The 17796-nt window shown below is 35.3% G+C and overlaps 1 long non-coding RNA gene across 1 annotated transcript; it reads left to right on the plus strand.

The window, feature by feature from the left end:
* Positions 1 to 2433: 2433 nt before the first annotated feature.
* Positions 2434 to 3429, plus strand: LOC148781389 (uncharacterized). Its single transcript, XR_016059117.1, has 2 exons — positions 2434 to 2530; positions 2641 to 3429. It is a non-coding gene; the product is annotated as an uncharacterized LOC148781389 (long non-coding RNA).
* Positions 3430 to 17796: the final 14367 nt, after the last annotated feature.

Raw genomic sequence — 17796 nt, forward strand, 5'->3', positions numbered from 1 at the left:
GATTGGCCTGGTTTAGGTTTGATTGGGCCTCTTCGGTATAAGCATAGAATTGCCTTTTTTAATCATTTTTTATTCTTAAATTTTTTTATTTAATAATTTTTATTTTTTAATTATAAGTACTTCATTTATATTACTTTTTTTAAAAAATGTTGAACTGTTCCTTTGAATCGGTCGAAGCACCGAATTGCTATGTTTTTCCAACCAAACCAAAAAGGCTTCAAAAACAAATATGACAACATTGATTTGGCAATAAATTAGAAAATTCTATAGAAGAAAATTAAACCCCCAGAAAAATTAACAATGAAAGAATGAAAAGTTGAATAAAATAAGAAATATTATCTTTTCAATATAATTTTTTAGAAATTACCTTACATTCTAGTCGCTCATCAAGAGCATTGTGCAACACATGTGCCATTTACTATTGGTACATGTCAATAGTGCATAAATCTGTAAAGACTTGCTTCTCATAAAACAGAAGAAAAGTGGTGAAGACCTGGCTCATATAAAGGAGAGATCTGAGATCGAATTCACGACAATACTTGATGATCTCACTAGTTCATCAATACAAAATGAAACTTCCTCGATCACTATCATGGAAGGAAAAAAACTAAAGGGCCTTCTTGCCTAAGCACACTTCTCCAAGTAGGACTGCACCAACACCTCATTGGGAAAATCACTATTACAGCAGGTAGGAGAAAAGAGAATTCATTTTATTAATCATACAATATTTCTCAAATTGGAGTATAAAAGAAAAGTCTATAGAGTTCAACATGCCATGTAATGGGTGATTATTATTGTAAATGGGGTAAAGGCTGTTCCCAATCAATTGGATGAACTATTTAAAAGATCTGCAATAAGGAAAGGGGTCAAGCAAGTGAGTAAAGTTGTGGATGGTTACAAGCTCAAACCCTGAACAAAAATGACTCAATTGCCCTTTTTTGGGGCAAGCTTTTTATGCCACCTCTACAACATAAAACTTATACACTTCCTCTTATCCAACTGCCCATTCTGAATGGAGGGCTACGATTGCCCCAATCACAATGTCATGTCTCTATACTATTTTATTTTATTTTTTTTATAAACTATTTTGACACCAAATTTTGTATGTCCAATCCTCTATTAAACTAGCACTAGCAAAAAATATAAAAACAATATTTTCAATAAAATACAACAACCAAAATACCTCTGAAAGATTCAAGAGGTATTTTGGTCATTTTATTTTAGGGAAAAAATATTTTTAATATTTTTTATAGGTGCGTCCCAATGAGAAGATGGCACGTACCAAATTTCATATTCATACAATTTGTATAAAAAAACTAAAAATAAAATACTTTCAGATGTCGGATCTAAGATCATACGGTGAGTGGCTCTCTTGATCAAAATTGGATGGCTGGATAGTAAGGGAAGTGGATCTTCTATGTTGTAGGGGAAGTATAGAAACCTTTCCATTAAGTAAGAGAGAAATTTCTATACTGCACTTGCTCGCAATTTCTTATGCACTAATTTCACCTGAGACAATTGGTTGAATCCTGTTTCAAAGGTGTTCATTGATGTGTTCTTTATGTAAAGAAAATCAACTTCGATTATTGAATAGTCCACATCAATTCTGATTCTATTGTAACAAAATATTCCCTTTTTATGTGGAAAACACCATGCATTCACGCTTCAAGAAGCCAGGTTCTCATATTCCAAGTCCCCATTCATGCGGCCAAATTCCCTTGTATAGGATCTCCACAATATTAATTATTTGACTCACTGCTGCATGAGAAATTTTTGGCCTTCTTATGTTAGCCCAGACTTCAAAACTATATTAACCTCTTAATAACAAATTACAAAGGGAAAACTTTAACAATTAAAACAAGTCCAACACATCCATTCCTCAAAATCAATAACAAAACAAAAAAAAAAGTCTAACGATCTCTTAGATGCCATTTGCATCAATAAGATAATTTCACATAATTACCGCTTTCTAGAGGAGATAAAATATATGGTCAAAAAATGAGTAAAATTGAGCGTATCACGCCAGATCTCTTCCACTTTTATAAAATTCCCAATCATTGACAGAATTGCAGTACTTGGTGATAACTTTGAATCCCACTGTTAACACCACCGACAAAGGAAAGAGAAATAAAAATAAAAAAAGCAAGTGCTATGGAACCATTAGTTAGTCACTTGTTTGAACACGACAATTGTGTTCTAGTCTGAAGGAAACTTGTGACCAGAAATTCCATATTCCATTAAGGCATATTTTAAATAAGATTAATGTCCACAGACCTATACATTTTAAATGAAGTGCATTCTCTTTAAAGTTTCTTCCTAATCATCATTTAGGTCAAAAATCGTCAACCATTAGCTACACCAATTTTCCCACTAACCCTTCATGAACCCATGATGGGAATAGCATGTTCCATTGCAGTATTTTATTGATAGCATCCAATAGTGTAAGGTCATTTTCCTATAAATCGGTGTGATATTCACTAAATGTTCGTTATAGAAGCTCTCTACAAAATCTCAAGAAGCAATCCCTTGGGTATGTTGTTTGAATCTTATTAATTTGTGAATTTAAAATTGTTCATAGCTTATCTATGGTTTTTCAGAAACTAATTTGATTAAACGTGTTGTTCTTAACTACATGCGAAGTTAAGGTCAAGCAGAAGAATGAAGCTTTTGTGGATATGTCTCCAAGCCTCTCTGTTAAGCTCACTACTTTCGACGACTAATGCCAATCGAAAATGGCTGGAAGAAAGCCCCCTAGAGGAAAAGCAAAGTCACACAGTCGAGAATCACAAAGAACAGGAGACCTACAATGCTGTGAACGAGGCAAGAGGAAGACAACTACTAGATAGCAATTCTGTTGGAAAGACAAGCAAAGTAGAAGAAAAACCAGCGTTCAATCTTCCAAATGATAAAGAAAATAGCAATGAAAGTAACCAGCCAAAACCAGCGTTCAATCTTCCAAATGATAAAGAAAATAGCAATGAAAGTAACCAGCCTAACTATATTAGTGGAACTGGACATGATGAGGGCAGTGACAAGGGAAACACAGAGGAAATTAATCCATACATTCACTATCGTGGTTCGACCGTCGATAATCATCACCAAATTACAATCGACGATTTTCGAAGAGTGTACCATAACCCAGGGTCCCATCCCTAAGGCAACAAAGGTAAAGTACATAACTTAATACTGGCTTGTGTTTGTGCAAACATATAAGTGCCATATTCTTATCCATGGATCAAATGTATGTTTTAGTACCTATTTTCTCATGTGAGTGAGTTTGCAGTGAACTAGGTTTTTAACAAACGTATGCTCAAATGCAAGAAAGCCTTTCCTTTGGTAGTAGTGTGGTTTTTTAGGGTTTGTGTCCTAAGCAATAATGGAATTTGGGCATTGGCATCCAATAAAGTTTGTAATATGTATGGTGTGTGAGATGGATAGACATAATATGTGTGTGTGTGTTTTATTGTGAAATTTATTTTGCTTTCTTCTCCTTTTGGATTTGTACAAGTAGGACAAGTTTGGCCTCTCATGTTCCTTCTTTTCTTGGCAAGAAACAACCAAGACATGACATAACTAATTGGCTATGAGAGAGACAAATCTAAAGACATGGATCTCAGTGCAAAACGTTCTTAGCCTTTAATTATGGAAGCTTTGGATCCTTACCCATCTCTTTATATGCTTTTGTATGATGCTACACTTTATAGGTCTTTATATTATGCAAGTTGGCCACATGGATCTAGTCCATCTATGAAAAATTAATTAAAGAGAAAATCCTGATATGAAAACATACAAAAAGAAAAAGTAAAGAAATAGCCCACCGTGCAGATATTCTGCATGCATTTAAATGTTGTAATATAAATTGCTTCTATCATGCTTTACCCATCATATTCTTATGAATATGATCGCTCACTTTTTATCTTTCTTTGATTAAATGATCACTCAGTGTTTCGCTGATTTTGTGTATATCTCCATGAACGTGTTTCATCATTTGTGTTCCTGTACATTTTCACTTTCCCTCCGTTGCGCTCACTCTTTCTCTGTATTTTTTTTTTTTTTTGGGTAAATACGTGGAGATGACGATCCCCTACTCGATTTTTTAATTTGTATTAATACTCTCAATAAAGATTACATGTTAGACGGTCACAAATACAAGCACTACACAACCCTTTCAAGAGGTATGTTGGCAAGGTCCCGCAAAACGAAACGAATTACAAAATTTGGGGGATGGGCCTGCCATACCGTGGCTTGAGCCCTAGATGCTGCACTCTTTGCCACGCAATCTGCAGTCATGTTCACCTCCCAGAAGACGTGTAATATCTTCCAATGGTGATATTGAAGGAGAAGAGCTTTGTCTTGCAATTGGATCATATGGTGCACAGCTTCCAAGAAGTCCTTTTTTCTCTCTATCTCTTAGAACGTATGTGTCTTGATATGTGTCAGTAGAAGAAGCCTTTTTTATTTTTATGTTTTTTCATATTAGGTTGGGGCATATGAGAACCGAACTTTAGAATGTCCTGAGAAGATTTGCACTACTATTTAGGTACTCATATCAAGCATTAATCACCCATCGGCGTGTTGAAAATGACTCCAGCTGAAAAGATAGAGCACTACAAAGTAATGAGCAACTCATCGCCAACATCTTTGGATAAACGTGAACAGTGGTTGTTGGGTCTTAGTGCCCTATTTCATCCATATCAAATTCAACAGTGGAACAAATTATACAATATTGAGCGATTTACGTGCCGCTCCTAAAATAAATAAGAAAATAGGGTTTGCGCCCCCTATACCCGAAAATTACTGAAAAGGTCCGTCAATCCGCTATATTGTTTTTTTAAGTTTGCCTTTCAGTCCGAGTATGTCATCTTCGGACGTCTATTTCCTTCTTTTTTTGTTATTTCTTTAGTAGGTCACAGCCCTGAGTTTTAGAGGTAGTGCTCAGGCGGTCTGAGGTTGGAATCCTCGGACCTCCCCCTGGACTAAACAGAGTTCATGTTTAAGGTGATTCAAGTCTGAATTCTCAGACCACAACTTAATTTTTGAAAAGCTTCGATCCAAGGATAGAGTCCTCAGACCACAACTTAATTTTAAAAAAACTTTGGTCCAAGGTCAGAATCCTCAAACCACAACTTATATTTTTAAAAATTTTGGTCTGAGGTCACAGTCCTCGTACTTCTATCCCTTTGCTCCTACCAAATGTAATTCGATGTCTGTATCCTCGGACCACCTTGCAATCAAGTAAAGCGATTTCTTTCCCCCTTCTATTCATTTTTTCCTCTCACTTTTTCATCTCTCTCTCTCTCCTAAAGAAATAACAAAAATATTAAAATTAAAATGCGGTTCGAGGATGGCATCCTCGGACTGAGGGGAAAACTTGAAAGAAAAATATCACGGATTGACTAACCTTATTGGTAATTTTCAGGTAGAAGGGGAGCAAACCATATTTTCCTATTTATTTTAGGGGCCGTATGTAAAACGCTCTACAATATTTTCTAGCTTAACCCATTCTTAAAACTGATTTACTAAAACATTTTTTTATTATTGTTTTTTGGGTAAGTCAATGGGGGGAGATGGCCCCCTACCCGTTTTTCATTAATAAAAAATAAAAAAGAAACAGTTCATTATTTTACAACCCTATATAGAGCAGTTGTACCAAATCATGAAGTAAAAGTAGGGAAATAAAGTCCGGCGATCGAAAACCCCAAATAATAGCTCCATAATGGAAAAAAACCTTCTTAGCAAGGGCATCGGCTACCATATTGACCTCACGAAAAATATGGGATATTAACCATAGATGTGGTAAAAGTCTGCTAAGACAATTAGATGTAATCATTTGTAAACTCTATGGGGCATGACAAAGATCATGAATGATATTCACAGGTAAGGAAGAATCACTTTCTACTTGTAGAGGAACTTAATTATTTTCAATGGCCAAATCAATTCCTTCTTTAAGGGCAAAACATTCTGCATAATTATTAGAGGCGTCTCCATATGACTTCGAAAAGGCAGCAAGAAAAGCACCATTACTATCTTGGATAATACCACCACCACCTGCAAAACTTGGGTTCTGTAAAGAAGCACCAATGATATTCAACTTGAAATGTTGGCCCTTACAAAATGACCATGCCACCGGAAAAAGGGATCTAGGTTTTTAGTGGCTCCATGTGATACGAAAATTATCGATAATTGCTCTCTCTAACAAATGAAAAACCCACTTTTTTATATCTGCCAACTCCTTAATATGTGTCAAAATTCGCTTAACGATATGTTCCCTCATGTAGATGTTGACTGAAAATTTCTCCTATTCCACTCCTCCTATAAAAACTAAAATTGATGTGAAGAAAATAGAAGTCCAAATATTAAGAAGACCATTGGATTAAAATCTAAATAGTAACCAGCTTCTGAACATACCAAGAGCATAAATAACAAGGGTGAATCGCTTACCACACCGCCATGCAACTGATCTCCATACACCCTATGAAAATGCACAATGAAATAGGAGATGACAAAGCTATCATCATGGTTCCTACAGAAAGGGCATACGGAATTCAGCTCCATACCACATTGTTTCAAAAGAAATGCAGTGGGTAAGTAGTTGTGTAGGGCTAGTCAAGAATACCATTGGCCCTAAGATACATTGGGATGACCAAAAAGCACAAAAAATAGGTTGCGATGATCCTTTGTTTCAAATAAAATCCCATGCTTCTTTAATTGAAAACATACCACTCGCATAGTGTATCCATACTAAGAAATCCCTTTTATGTTGTAGAGGTATTGTCCTCGCCCCATAAACTAACAAGGGAACCTGATATGGGTGAAGGAAAAACCCACGAATGAGGAGATCTGTCAATGTAATCAGAGACTTTTCGCCGAACAAAATCCCTTAGATCCTCATGTACACTGCCGCCATAGGAATCCCATATGGACTATCCTGATAACCAGGGATCAGCCCAAAAATTCACGTGTTGGTCATCCCCAATAATCCATTAAATATTGTCCTTTAGATGAGAAAAGCCCAATAGAATACCCTTCCAAGCATGGGAACAATACGGTTTTTTCTTGGCCTCCAATATAGAAATATTCCTGAAATATTTGTGCTTGAAAAAAATAGCTAATAGAGATGTGGGATTTGTCAAGATTCTCCATGTCAACTTCATAATTCTTGCAATATTAAAATTGACTATATTTTGCACCCCTAACCCCCTTCTTCTTGAGGAAGGCAAACTGTCTTCCAATTAACAAGATGAACATCCTTTTTTTCTGCCACACCTGCCCATAGAAAATTTCTTTCCAACCTTTCAATCAAATTGCAAGTTCGTTTCCGTAAAATAAAAGATAAGATCTAGAAGATGGAAGATGCGCTAAGTACTAACTTCAGTAGTTGTAAACGACCTACATAGGATAGACAAAGACCTTGCCATGTACCAATCTTACTAATGACCTTCCCAACCAAACTGTGGCAATGTCTATGCTTTAGATGACCATAATACAGAGGCAGTTGCAAGTATCTTACTGATAAGGAGCCTTCTCCAAAGTTCTACTCCTTCAAAATCGTGGTTCGAGCAACCTGTGTTATACCAAAGAAAAACACTTTGCTTTTTGTAGTGTTTAACTTCTGACCAGTAGTGAATTCAAAGGTGGAAAGAATCCCTTTCATAATAATAGTAGTGGTAATGGATGCGTTACTAAAAATTAAAGCATCATCAGCATAGAATAGATGTGAAACCCCATAGTCATACCCAATTGTAAAAGCCCTGGGAATCATCCATTACACCATAGCATAATCAATCTGTCTACTGAGATAATCCATAACCAATAAAAACAAATATGAGGACAAAGGGTCACCTTGCCTTAACCCTCTTTTTCCTCTAAATAACCCCTTAGGCTCTTTTTTCTCTAAATAACCCCTTAGGCTCTTTTTCCTCTAAATAACCCCTTTGGAGAGCCATTTCCCAGCACAAAAAATGAAGTAATGGAAAGACAAAGTTGAACACATGAAATAAAGATTTCTGGAAACCTCAAGGCATGCATCCTAGCCAAAATAGAGCCCCAAGAAACCCTATGATATGCACTACTCAAATCAAGCTGCAAACACAACTTAGGTCTAACTGCATTCTTATAGCTAAGAGAAATGAGCTCATTTGCCATGAGAATATTATCTATAATAAGTCTACCTTTCAAGAAGACAGCTTGTCTAGGATCAATAAGATCACAAAGCACCACCCATAAACAATTAGTAATGAATTTACTAATGATTTTATACAAAACATTACATAAACCAATAGGGCAGAAATCTTTCATGACCTTAGGGGAATCTGCTTTAGGAATTAAACAGATGAAGGTGGAATTAATTTGTTTGAGGAATTTTCCTTTTCTGAAGAAATCTCTTGAGGGCTAGCAAAAAATCCTTCATGATAACCTCCCATCCAAATTTATAGAACTCCACAAAGAAACCATCTGGGCCAGGAGTACTGTCACACTTCATCCCCCAAATACAATCCTTAATCTCCTCAATAGTGACATCTTCTACCAAGTTTTCCTTTCTTATTAGAACTAAGGAAAGATGGTGGCAAACACTGATCAGCCAGATGAACATCAATAAGACTTTCCTAGGCTAGGAGATCATCAAAAAATCCAATCATATGATTATCAATATTAGCTTCAGTAGTTAGAGAATTGCCATTCTGATCCTTAAGAGAAATAATACAATCACCCATTCTCCTCATCACGGTAGATAGGTAAAAAAAAAAAAAATAGTAGTAGAATCGCCTTCCTTTGACCACTTCTTTATTGACTTTTGCCGTCATATACTCTTTTCATGGCTCAAGAGGATTTGAAATTCCTGGGTACACTCCTTCTTTTCAATCATCAAAGCATCATTAGAAGGATCATGGCAAAGGCTATCATGTAAGGAGGACAATTATTACGGAAACTTGTTCTATGTAAATGAAATATAGATGGAAAAAATTATACATTATTTTTCCAAATTATCCAATTCTTAAAAGTCATTTACGAAAAACTTGTTCTATGGTGTGATGAATGAAATATCGAAACCAAAAAGTCTTATCATCCTTTAAAGCATGAATGATACAATACCTCTTGTTCTATGTAAATGAAATATAGATGGAAAAAAGTATACATTATTTTTCCAACTCATCCAATTCTTAAAAGTCATTAACCAAAAACTTGTTCTATGGTGTGATGAATGAAATATCGAAACCAAAAACCTAGTCTTATCATCCTTTAAAGCATGAATGATACAATACCTCGAACTTGATTATGAGAATTTTATCCTAACGAACTACACCAAATGAAAATACTATTATATGGATGTGAAGACAAAAATCCAGATTTCTCTCGAAGTATCAAAGTATTCGATACCTACCACTTGCCGAACACCGACACAAGTGCCGTTGTATACTTAGGACTCGTATTCTCTCCTTAAAAGTTGTGGTTTGCATAATGGTTGCAACCTCAAACAACCAAATTAAGGCTCACCTCAAAATTTTCTCTAACTTTGATGTCAAAAATTCTTACGATGGCATTAAGATCTATTTTATATCATAAAATTTCGAACTTCAAAAATGATTCAAGTTAAATAGATCTATAAACATATGAAATTCTTGAAAATGGACAATCCAAACAATGTATTGTAGGAAACACTATTTTTGAGATTTGAAATATGTTTTTCTTTTCATTTTTGTACATATCAATATGGAGATGATCAATTGAAAGATTTTCCAACATCAAAACAGCATTTTATGATGGATTTTTTAGGTTCACCTTAATTCTATATTTTTAATGTTGCAACCTTATATACACTTTTTCCATCTTTAAATGACTCAATCAATTCAAGAAATTCAACTTCTTTGAAAAATGAAAGAAAGATTGACTATGCTCATCTTTTAACATATTCTGTACTGAATTTCCTTTTTGTGTTTCGATATGATAAATATGTAATGTAATAATGGCATAATACACCTAGGGCTGGCAACGGGCTGGGCAGCCCGGCCATAACAAAGTAGGTCCCCCGAGGGCCGGGCTTGGGCATGGGCCAATGCCAGCCGGGTTTGGCCCGTCCGGCCCTAACATGGCTAGCGCTAGCCTTGGGCGACCCAGCCCGGCCCTGTTTCCACCCTTATATACACCAAACACTTCCCTATTGGAAAGAGATAAGAAATTATCATGATATTTTGATACAATTGGTTTTTTTTAAGGAGAGAAAATGGCCATTCATGAGAAGCTGTTTGATAGTTCTCCTATATAGTCATGTGGATTATGTTTGAACTTCAATTGAATATGGAGAGAACTAATTCCATTGTTGAATTAAAAAATTGACAAATAATCCTTTCAATATGATAACTGAGCCCAATAAATATCTACATTGGAAAGCAATTTATATCATCTTTATTTCTTCTTAATCATGACTTTAGGTGTTATGGCGTGCTTCATGAACCCCTGGCAGTAGCATGGTGTTATGGTGTTTGTATTGTGACTCGGCATGGACTTTCAATAAACCTTGTCATTTGTGTGTGGTCTGTGAGATGTAAATGTTATTATGTATAGTTATGTTTGTGTCTTGCGGATTTGATTCCACTTCCTTTTTTGTTTGAATTTCTCAACAGGTTTGGTTTGCATAACATTGCGACCTTAAAAATCAAAATAAGGTGCACCTCGAATTTTTCTCATTAGATGTAATTTTGGTGTCAAAAATTCTTAAGATGTACAAGAATCCATTTTTATCTCTAATCATGAATTTTTTGAAACTCCAAAAATGTTTCAAATCAAGCAGATTTATAAACACGTGAAAATCTTGAAAATAGACGGTCTAGATAATGTGCTGCAACATGTACAACCTTTAAGACTTGAAATCTCTTTTTTCTGCATATCTATATACCTCAATGTCGAGATGATCAATTTGACATTTTCCCAACATCATAACAACCTTTTTTGAATTTATAGAAAGTAGAATCTATAAGGAGAGGTTAATCCTAAAAGTATGAATAGTTGGAAGAATGGAGCATCCATATTTCAGTGCTACTTGAAGATCAGTTTAACCTTCACCATGAACAAACATAAGAAAACTTTTAAGAAATAGGAGGGGTTTTTGTCTTTCCAATAAAAAAACAAAAAATAAGGATGGGTTTTGGTGCATAGACCAACATCAAATGAATTTTCCTCTAAAAATTCATCTTGAGATAGATTGTGGATCAAATTTAAATGTCGATAAAATCGACCCGTGAAACTGGTAAAAGAAAATACCCTTAAAGAGACTTAAATCTTACAGAATTATTAAAGGGCTTAAAATATCCTACTTAGTACTGCATGGTTTACTTTTAAAATTTCATTTCACAGAAGCACTTCTTTAGAAAATTTATTTGGAAATTTCCAAATTGACCTGTTTCATAGGAATATAAAAAAATAAAGAACATTTTTCGTAATTTTTCCCGCTTAATTTGCTTGAGTCAAAATACAAAAGTACGTTGCTCCTTCAAAGATGGGAAAGCAATACTATCAAATCAAATGACCAAAATACCTATCATTGTTTAGGGGGCAATACGAAACCAAGGGTATTTTCGTTGTCGATGGTTTCATGTTTTACTTTTGTAATTTAGCTTGAGCCACTCAAGATTTCGAAACCTTAGAAGGAGTAATTTGGGATTCATTAGGAAATTTTTGACATGGTATGTTTTTGAAATGAAAATTAAAATATAAACCTTGCACTGAAAAATGGAATGTTTTGAACCATAGTTACCAAAAATGGAGCAGAAAAGCTCCAGGATCGTCAGATTGACATAGGCCAAAAGTTCTGGTAGTCTGGGATTGTGATGCATACAACTTATCTTGCCTGGAGCTGGATACCATATACGAACAATCTCATTCTCATGTGATCTTGTTGTGCTCTAATACCACTTCTTGTGCACGGAAGCTCTAAACCCGATGGGTTGATTGATTGGCAAATAAAGTACGAGAAAAAGAATTGACAAAAACAAGCAACAAGCAAAAAAAATAAAACAAGAAACACATACAACAAGAACACAAATATTTACGTAGTTCACCCTATAAGGGCTACATCCACGGGCACGGCAAACTAAAATCTACTATACCAATGAAAGTTACATCAAAGATTTTGGAACAAACATCAACAAAAATTGAGTCGAACAAACCCTTTAAAACCTGCTCTCCCAAACAACACCATGCCAATCTCTCGTCTCTATCCCATAACTAGACCACTGTCTAGGAAGTACAACTTTAAGAACAAGCGAGATTTTATCTCACTAAAAGGGAAACTACTCAATCTCTCCATAGGAATCACTTCTCTATAAGAAACCAACATCTCCATAGGAATCGCTTCTCTACAAGAAACGAACCTCTACAGGAGTCTTCAGGAGGCACCATCAATGTTTCTTTTTATAGGAAGCTCTCTTCTTTAAAAGAAATTTACATATTATGCACAGGAGACTCTACTTCCCTCTCTCTCTAGAGGAACCACCATTCCCATATGGTGACCCAAATAAGCACACAAAACTTTCTGTACTTCCATTCCATATATATAATATTAAGAATCCATAGTAAATAGAAAACTTCCTATAGCTCTTGCATATATCTCAAAAGACCAAGAGATATATCCACGATTCCTAATCCTTTTGGATTTCTATTTTTTTTAGGAAACTTATCAATATAAATCTCAATTTCACATAATATGAGAATATCTCAATTCCGCAAAATATAGGATTTCCTTATGTTGGTAATTTTTAATAGCACCAAATCTAATAATCTCCACCTAGGTATCAAAATCACCTACTCACCATGCGAACACCCATTTTATAGCTTCATGGACTCTTCATCTTTTGTCAAATAAATTCCTTCATCATTCTTGTTAAAAAATAGTGTTTGCATTCCATCAAATTTCTCCACCTCGAACCTTGCACCTCGAACCTTGCATTTGAAACTTTTATTGCCATACCAAAAACCCAAACCATGGTTCTGATACCACTTGTTGTGCTCTGATACCAATTGTTGTGCTCTGATACCACTTGTAGTGCTCTGATCGCACTTGTTGTGCGCATAAGCTCTAAACTCGATGGGCTAATATTTGGCAAACAAAGTATGAGAAATAAAACATGGAATGCATACAACAAGAACACAAATATTTACGTGGTTCACCCTATAAGGACTACTTCCACAGGCACGGCAAACTAAAATATATTATACCAATGAAAGTTACATCAAAGATTTTGGAACAAACCTCGATAAAAACCGAGTCGAGCAAACCCTTTTAAGCATGCTCTTCCAAATGGCACGATGCCGATCTCTCATCTCTATTCCATAATTGGATCACTGTCTAGGAAGAGAACAATTTTAAGAGCACACGAGACTTTATCTCATTAAAAAGGGAAACAACCCAAAATCTTCATAAGAATCACGTCTCTGCAAGAAACCAACATCTTCATAGGAATCGCTTCTCTATAATAAATCAACCTCTCACTTTGCATGAGTCTTCAAAAGAGACCATCAATGTTTCTCTTCATAGGAAGCTCTTTTCTCTAAAAAGGAAATTTCATATTATGCACATGAGACTCTACCTCTCTTTCTCTAGAGGAACCACCATGCCCATATAGTGACCCAAATGGGGCATACAAAATTCTCTGCACTTTCATCCCATATATATAAGATTACGAATCCATATTAAAGAGGAAACTTCCAATAGATCTTGTATATATTAAAAGATCAAGAGATATATCCAAGATTCCTAATCTCATGGATCTTGATCCCATATACCAGGGGACCGAAATTCATATAAATTGGGATCCTCGATTTATGAATATGAAGGATAATAGTCTCAATGCTCATGGAAACTAGATCCCATTGTGCAATGTATCAGGTTTCCTCTTCTCGACAAGACAGTGATCAAGATTCACAAATAAGGGGATTGAGCTCTCATTATGGGGATCTAAATCCTTACAAATAAGGGGTCGAGATTCCTATAAAAATGATCTATATCCATCAAAAAAAAGAGCCCAATTGAGATTCTTGATTTGCAGCATGGAGGCTGATTCAAGAACTAGAAGTATGCCCTATAAGGACAGTCCTAGAAACTATGTTTGGAACCCTCTATTCAAGAGGTAAGATAATGATATTTTCTGAAAAAAACCAAAAAAAAAAAGATTTGGATATTAGAAAATGACAATTTTCAACTTTGCTTTTGGATCATTTATTTTACTTCTGTGCAAGTCATCAAATCTATTAGTGAAAATAGATGGTGCATGGATGAGATCAAACCCGAGATCAGAGAGGTGGTGCCATGAGGCTGGTGATCGCCGAGCCCGAAGTTTCTATCTTTTCATTTCTAGAGAGAGAAGAACTATACACATTTTCCTTGTTGTTCTTTGTTGTTCACATCCTCTCTCTGGTTTTCTATTTTATAGGGAGAAGAATGGGTAACCATTGTATTTCTCCAACAGGTCTCTGAGAAAGCGAAAGGTTCCCTGATCTCCAACGGGTATCTGAAAAAATGAGGGGTCAGGGATATCCAACGTTCATATAGATGTTGGACTATATGACCGTTGGATATATTGGATTCCCACATTGTAGGCTAAGACACGTAAGGCCTCATTGCCATACGTATCAATATTACCCACTTGGCTATGACAGTCGATGCATACTCTCACTTTTGAGTATGACCTTTAAGAAAATATTTTGTTGTGAGGTTTTTCTTACGCTTTTGTGCATATGCCTCTCATAACAAACGTCTGTCATGAGGATTTTCATGCTAATGCGGATTTGTCACTCATGAAAACTGATGGACTTAAACATTTTTAAGTTCCATTAAACTAGGGTGCTTAGACAGTAGTTCAACACTTAGACCATTTGTTAATGGATGATGAGGGCAAGTAACTAACAGTTACTTCACCTTTCTCAACTACATCCTGAATGTAGTGATGTTAGACATCTATATGTCTTCCTTTGGAGCTATTTACTCCACTTTGAATTAATTTAATTACAGCTTGATTATCACAGAATATTTGGATTGGTCTGTCGATTATTTGTGGCTTCAAGTCATCTATGAAATGTTTTATCCAAACGACGAAAGTACATGCAATGTACTTTGCTACTTGTGTGTACCTAGCTACACACCCTTGTTTGTTGCTAAACTAAGAAACAACTTCCCCTACAAAGAGGAAAACATGCCTTGAGGTGGACTTACTATCGTCCTTATCCCCCGTAAAATTTGCATCTGAATATCCTGTAACTTCAAGCTTATCTGCTTGAAAACACAATTTTAGATGCTTTGTTCTCTTATTGTACCTTAGAATTCATTTTATTGTTTTCTAATGAGATATGCCTGGATTACTTTGATATCTATTAACAAGTCTTATGGCATAACTCAAATATGATCTTGTACATCTTACTACATATACCAAGCTACCAACAGCTTGTGCATAGGGAACATTAGGTTTTTATTGTCTTTCTACTGAACAATTCTTCCTAGACAATTTTACTCCCTTTTCAACAAAAGTATACAATGGCTTACAATTTTTCATTATAAATCTTTTGATAATAGAGTTATGATATCTCTCTTGGCTCAAGCACAACATTTTTTATTTTCCATCTCTTTTTTTTTTTTTTTTTGTACCTAGGACATAAGATGTTTTTCCCATATCATTCATGTCAAACTGAGAAGAACATCATGACTTAGTCTTATCAATCATTTCTAAGTCATTTTCAGCTATTAGGATATCATCTACATATAATAAGAGTATTATGAATTTACTTCCACTTTTCAAGACATGTAAATCATCAAAGTCTTACTAGATAGGATGTAGCCATCAAGAAATTATAAGATACTATATTAAAGTAGGAGTTGCACAACTAAATGGCAAGAAAATCTCTTCATTACAATCAGCAAATACTATGTTGATATTCCTACTTATTAAGAATTATTAAAGAAATATTTCTCATTTGAAATTAAGTTATACAGTCCACTGACATAGTTCTATAACACTATATCATGTAAAACAAGAAGTTGCCAATTTCATTTCCTTTACGTTTATTTAGACTACAAATATTTTAGGGCACAAAACAACAATGTAAACATTAATAACATCAATCTCTAGTCTACTGATATCACGTTATCTTAGAAACTTCTATGTCAAACAATGAGCATCACGGTAGATAATGACCCCACAAAAGGGATGCCTCATAGCTAGTGGCTGGAACCACAAGTATGATACATGCACAACAACCAATTTGTACTGAATTTATATTTTAACCAATTTTATAAATTGTTTCAGTCTGATGATTTATGGTTGATGATCAAGTTCATTGGGTGGCATTTAATCACAGAGCGAGGGGAAAGGCATAGCAATATCTCTGAAATTATGTATTTGAATTTTAGCCCTTGACAGCCTATCGATTGTCTTATAGGAACCTCTTGAAGTTCGGAATTATACCAAAATTTTCATTTTATTCATATTTTTCAATATAACTTTCCAAAAAAATGAATAATATAGCTACAATCAAGGCTTTTAGACTGTGACTTCATCAATAATGTACAAACTGTACACCAGAAATAAAAGAGTATTCATTCATCAAATCTAATCTAACACACGTCCTAAGTCTAATACATCATGTACAAGTATAGATGCTCATTTGCATTTTACATCACATGTTTCATACACATGGGAACATGCATTCACATGCACATACATAGAATACCATAACTCCATCATTCTCCTACCAAATCAATGGAATTTTAGCAATTATAATTGCAAATCTCATTAGATATAATCTCAAATGGACATGGTGTCATGCCTCCAATGCATGACACTCGATGCCATAGTATACAAGCATGCAGGCATATGCCTCTACTTCTGTTCTTTCCCATGAAAGTGAACATTCATGGACAGTCCATATTCAAGTGATCACAGACAAAAAAAAATTAATACCATGGGCACGAAAAAGAAAAAAAAAAATCAAAGCGCTATATAAAGTCCACCTTTTTCTTTTGAAAAGTTACACAAAGTTCACAGTCAAATTCATAGGAAAATAACACTGAATTTGGTTAAGCTAACAAGACTATGTATAGGTAGCAGAGAAACTGAGAGAATTTGCAGAGTAAGCCACCATTGTAATGAGAGAATTTTCAAAGAAGAGAGAGAGAAGAGTACATAATTAGGAAATAAAATCTTAGCAAACTGGGATGAAAAATATGGTTTTAGCAATTCTAAAATACCTGGCCACATTCATGCCTGCCCTTAAAAGGTTCTCTAGCATGTGGCGTGTGCATCTGCAAGGGCACTTGATGCCATACTTTGCATGTTCTCATCGGCACATGAGGTGCCCCTTTCCTAAGCATGTGTGTGCGTGAAAAGGCATGAATGGTGGTAAGGCTCGTGTTCTTGGGGCCTATGAACTGACAAGATAGAGGGGCACGTTGCTAAGGGGCACGCCCAAGTAATCTCTCTCAAGCCATGGGGCATGCACAAGTAATCTCTCTATCAAGCCAAGGGGCACATGATAGGAACGCAATAGACCATTTGGGGGACGCAACAACCAGAAATGAATATTTTCTCTTTCTCGCGTAATTTCCTTCAATTGCAGGGAATGGGGCTAGTTTGCTCATAAAAAAAATTTAGGTAGTCAATCCCATATCACGCAGTATCATACATCCATATCACAACTTATCAGAGAAAGCAAACAACATAACTGTAACCGGAGCCAAATCACCCTCACAATTCAAACACTAAATCAAAACCCATAAAAAAAATGGGATAGAAGTGATTTGAAATTGATTAA

Source organism: Amborella trichopoda, chromosome 7 (genome assembly GCF_054954075.1).
Source record: "Amborella trichopoda isolate Santa Cruz 75 chromosome 7, AtrichopodaSantaCruz75HAP2 v2.0, whole genome shotgun sequence".
In the NCBI taxonomy this organism is placed as follows: Eukaryota; Viridiplantae; Streptophyta; class Magnoliopsida; order Amborellales; family Amborellaceae; genus Amborella; species Amborella trichopoda.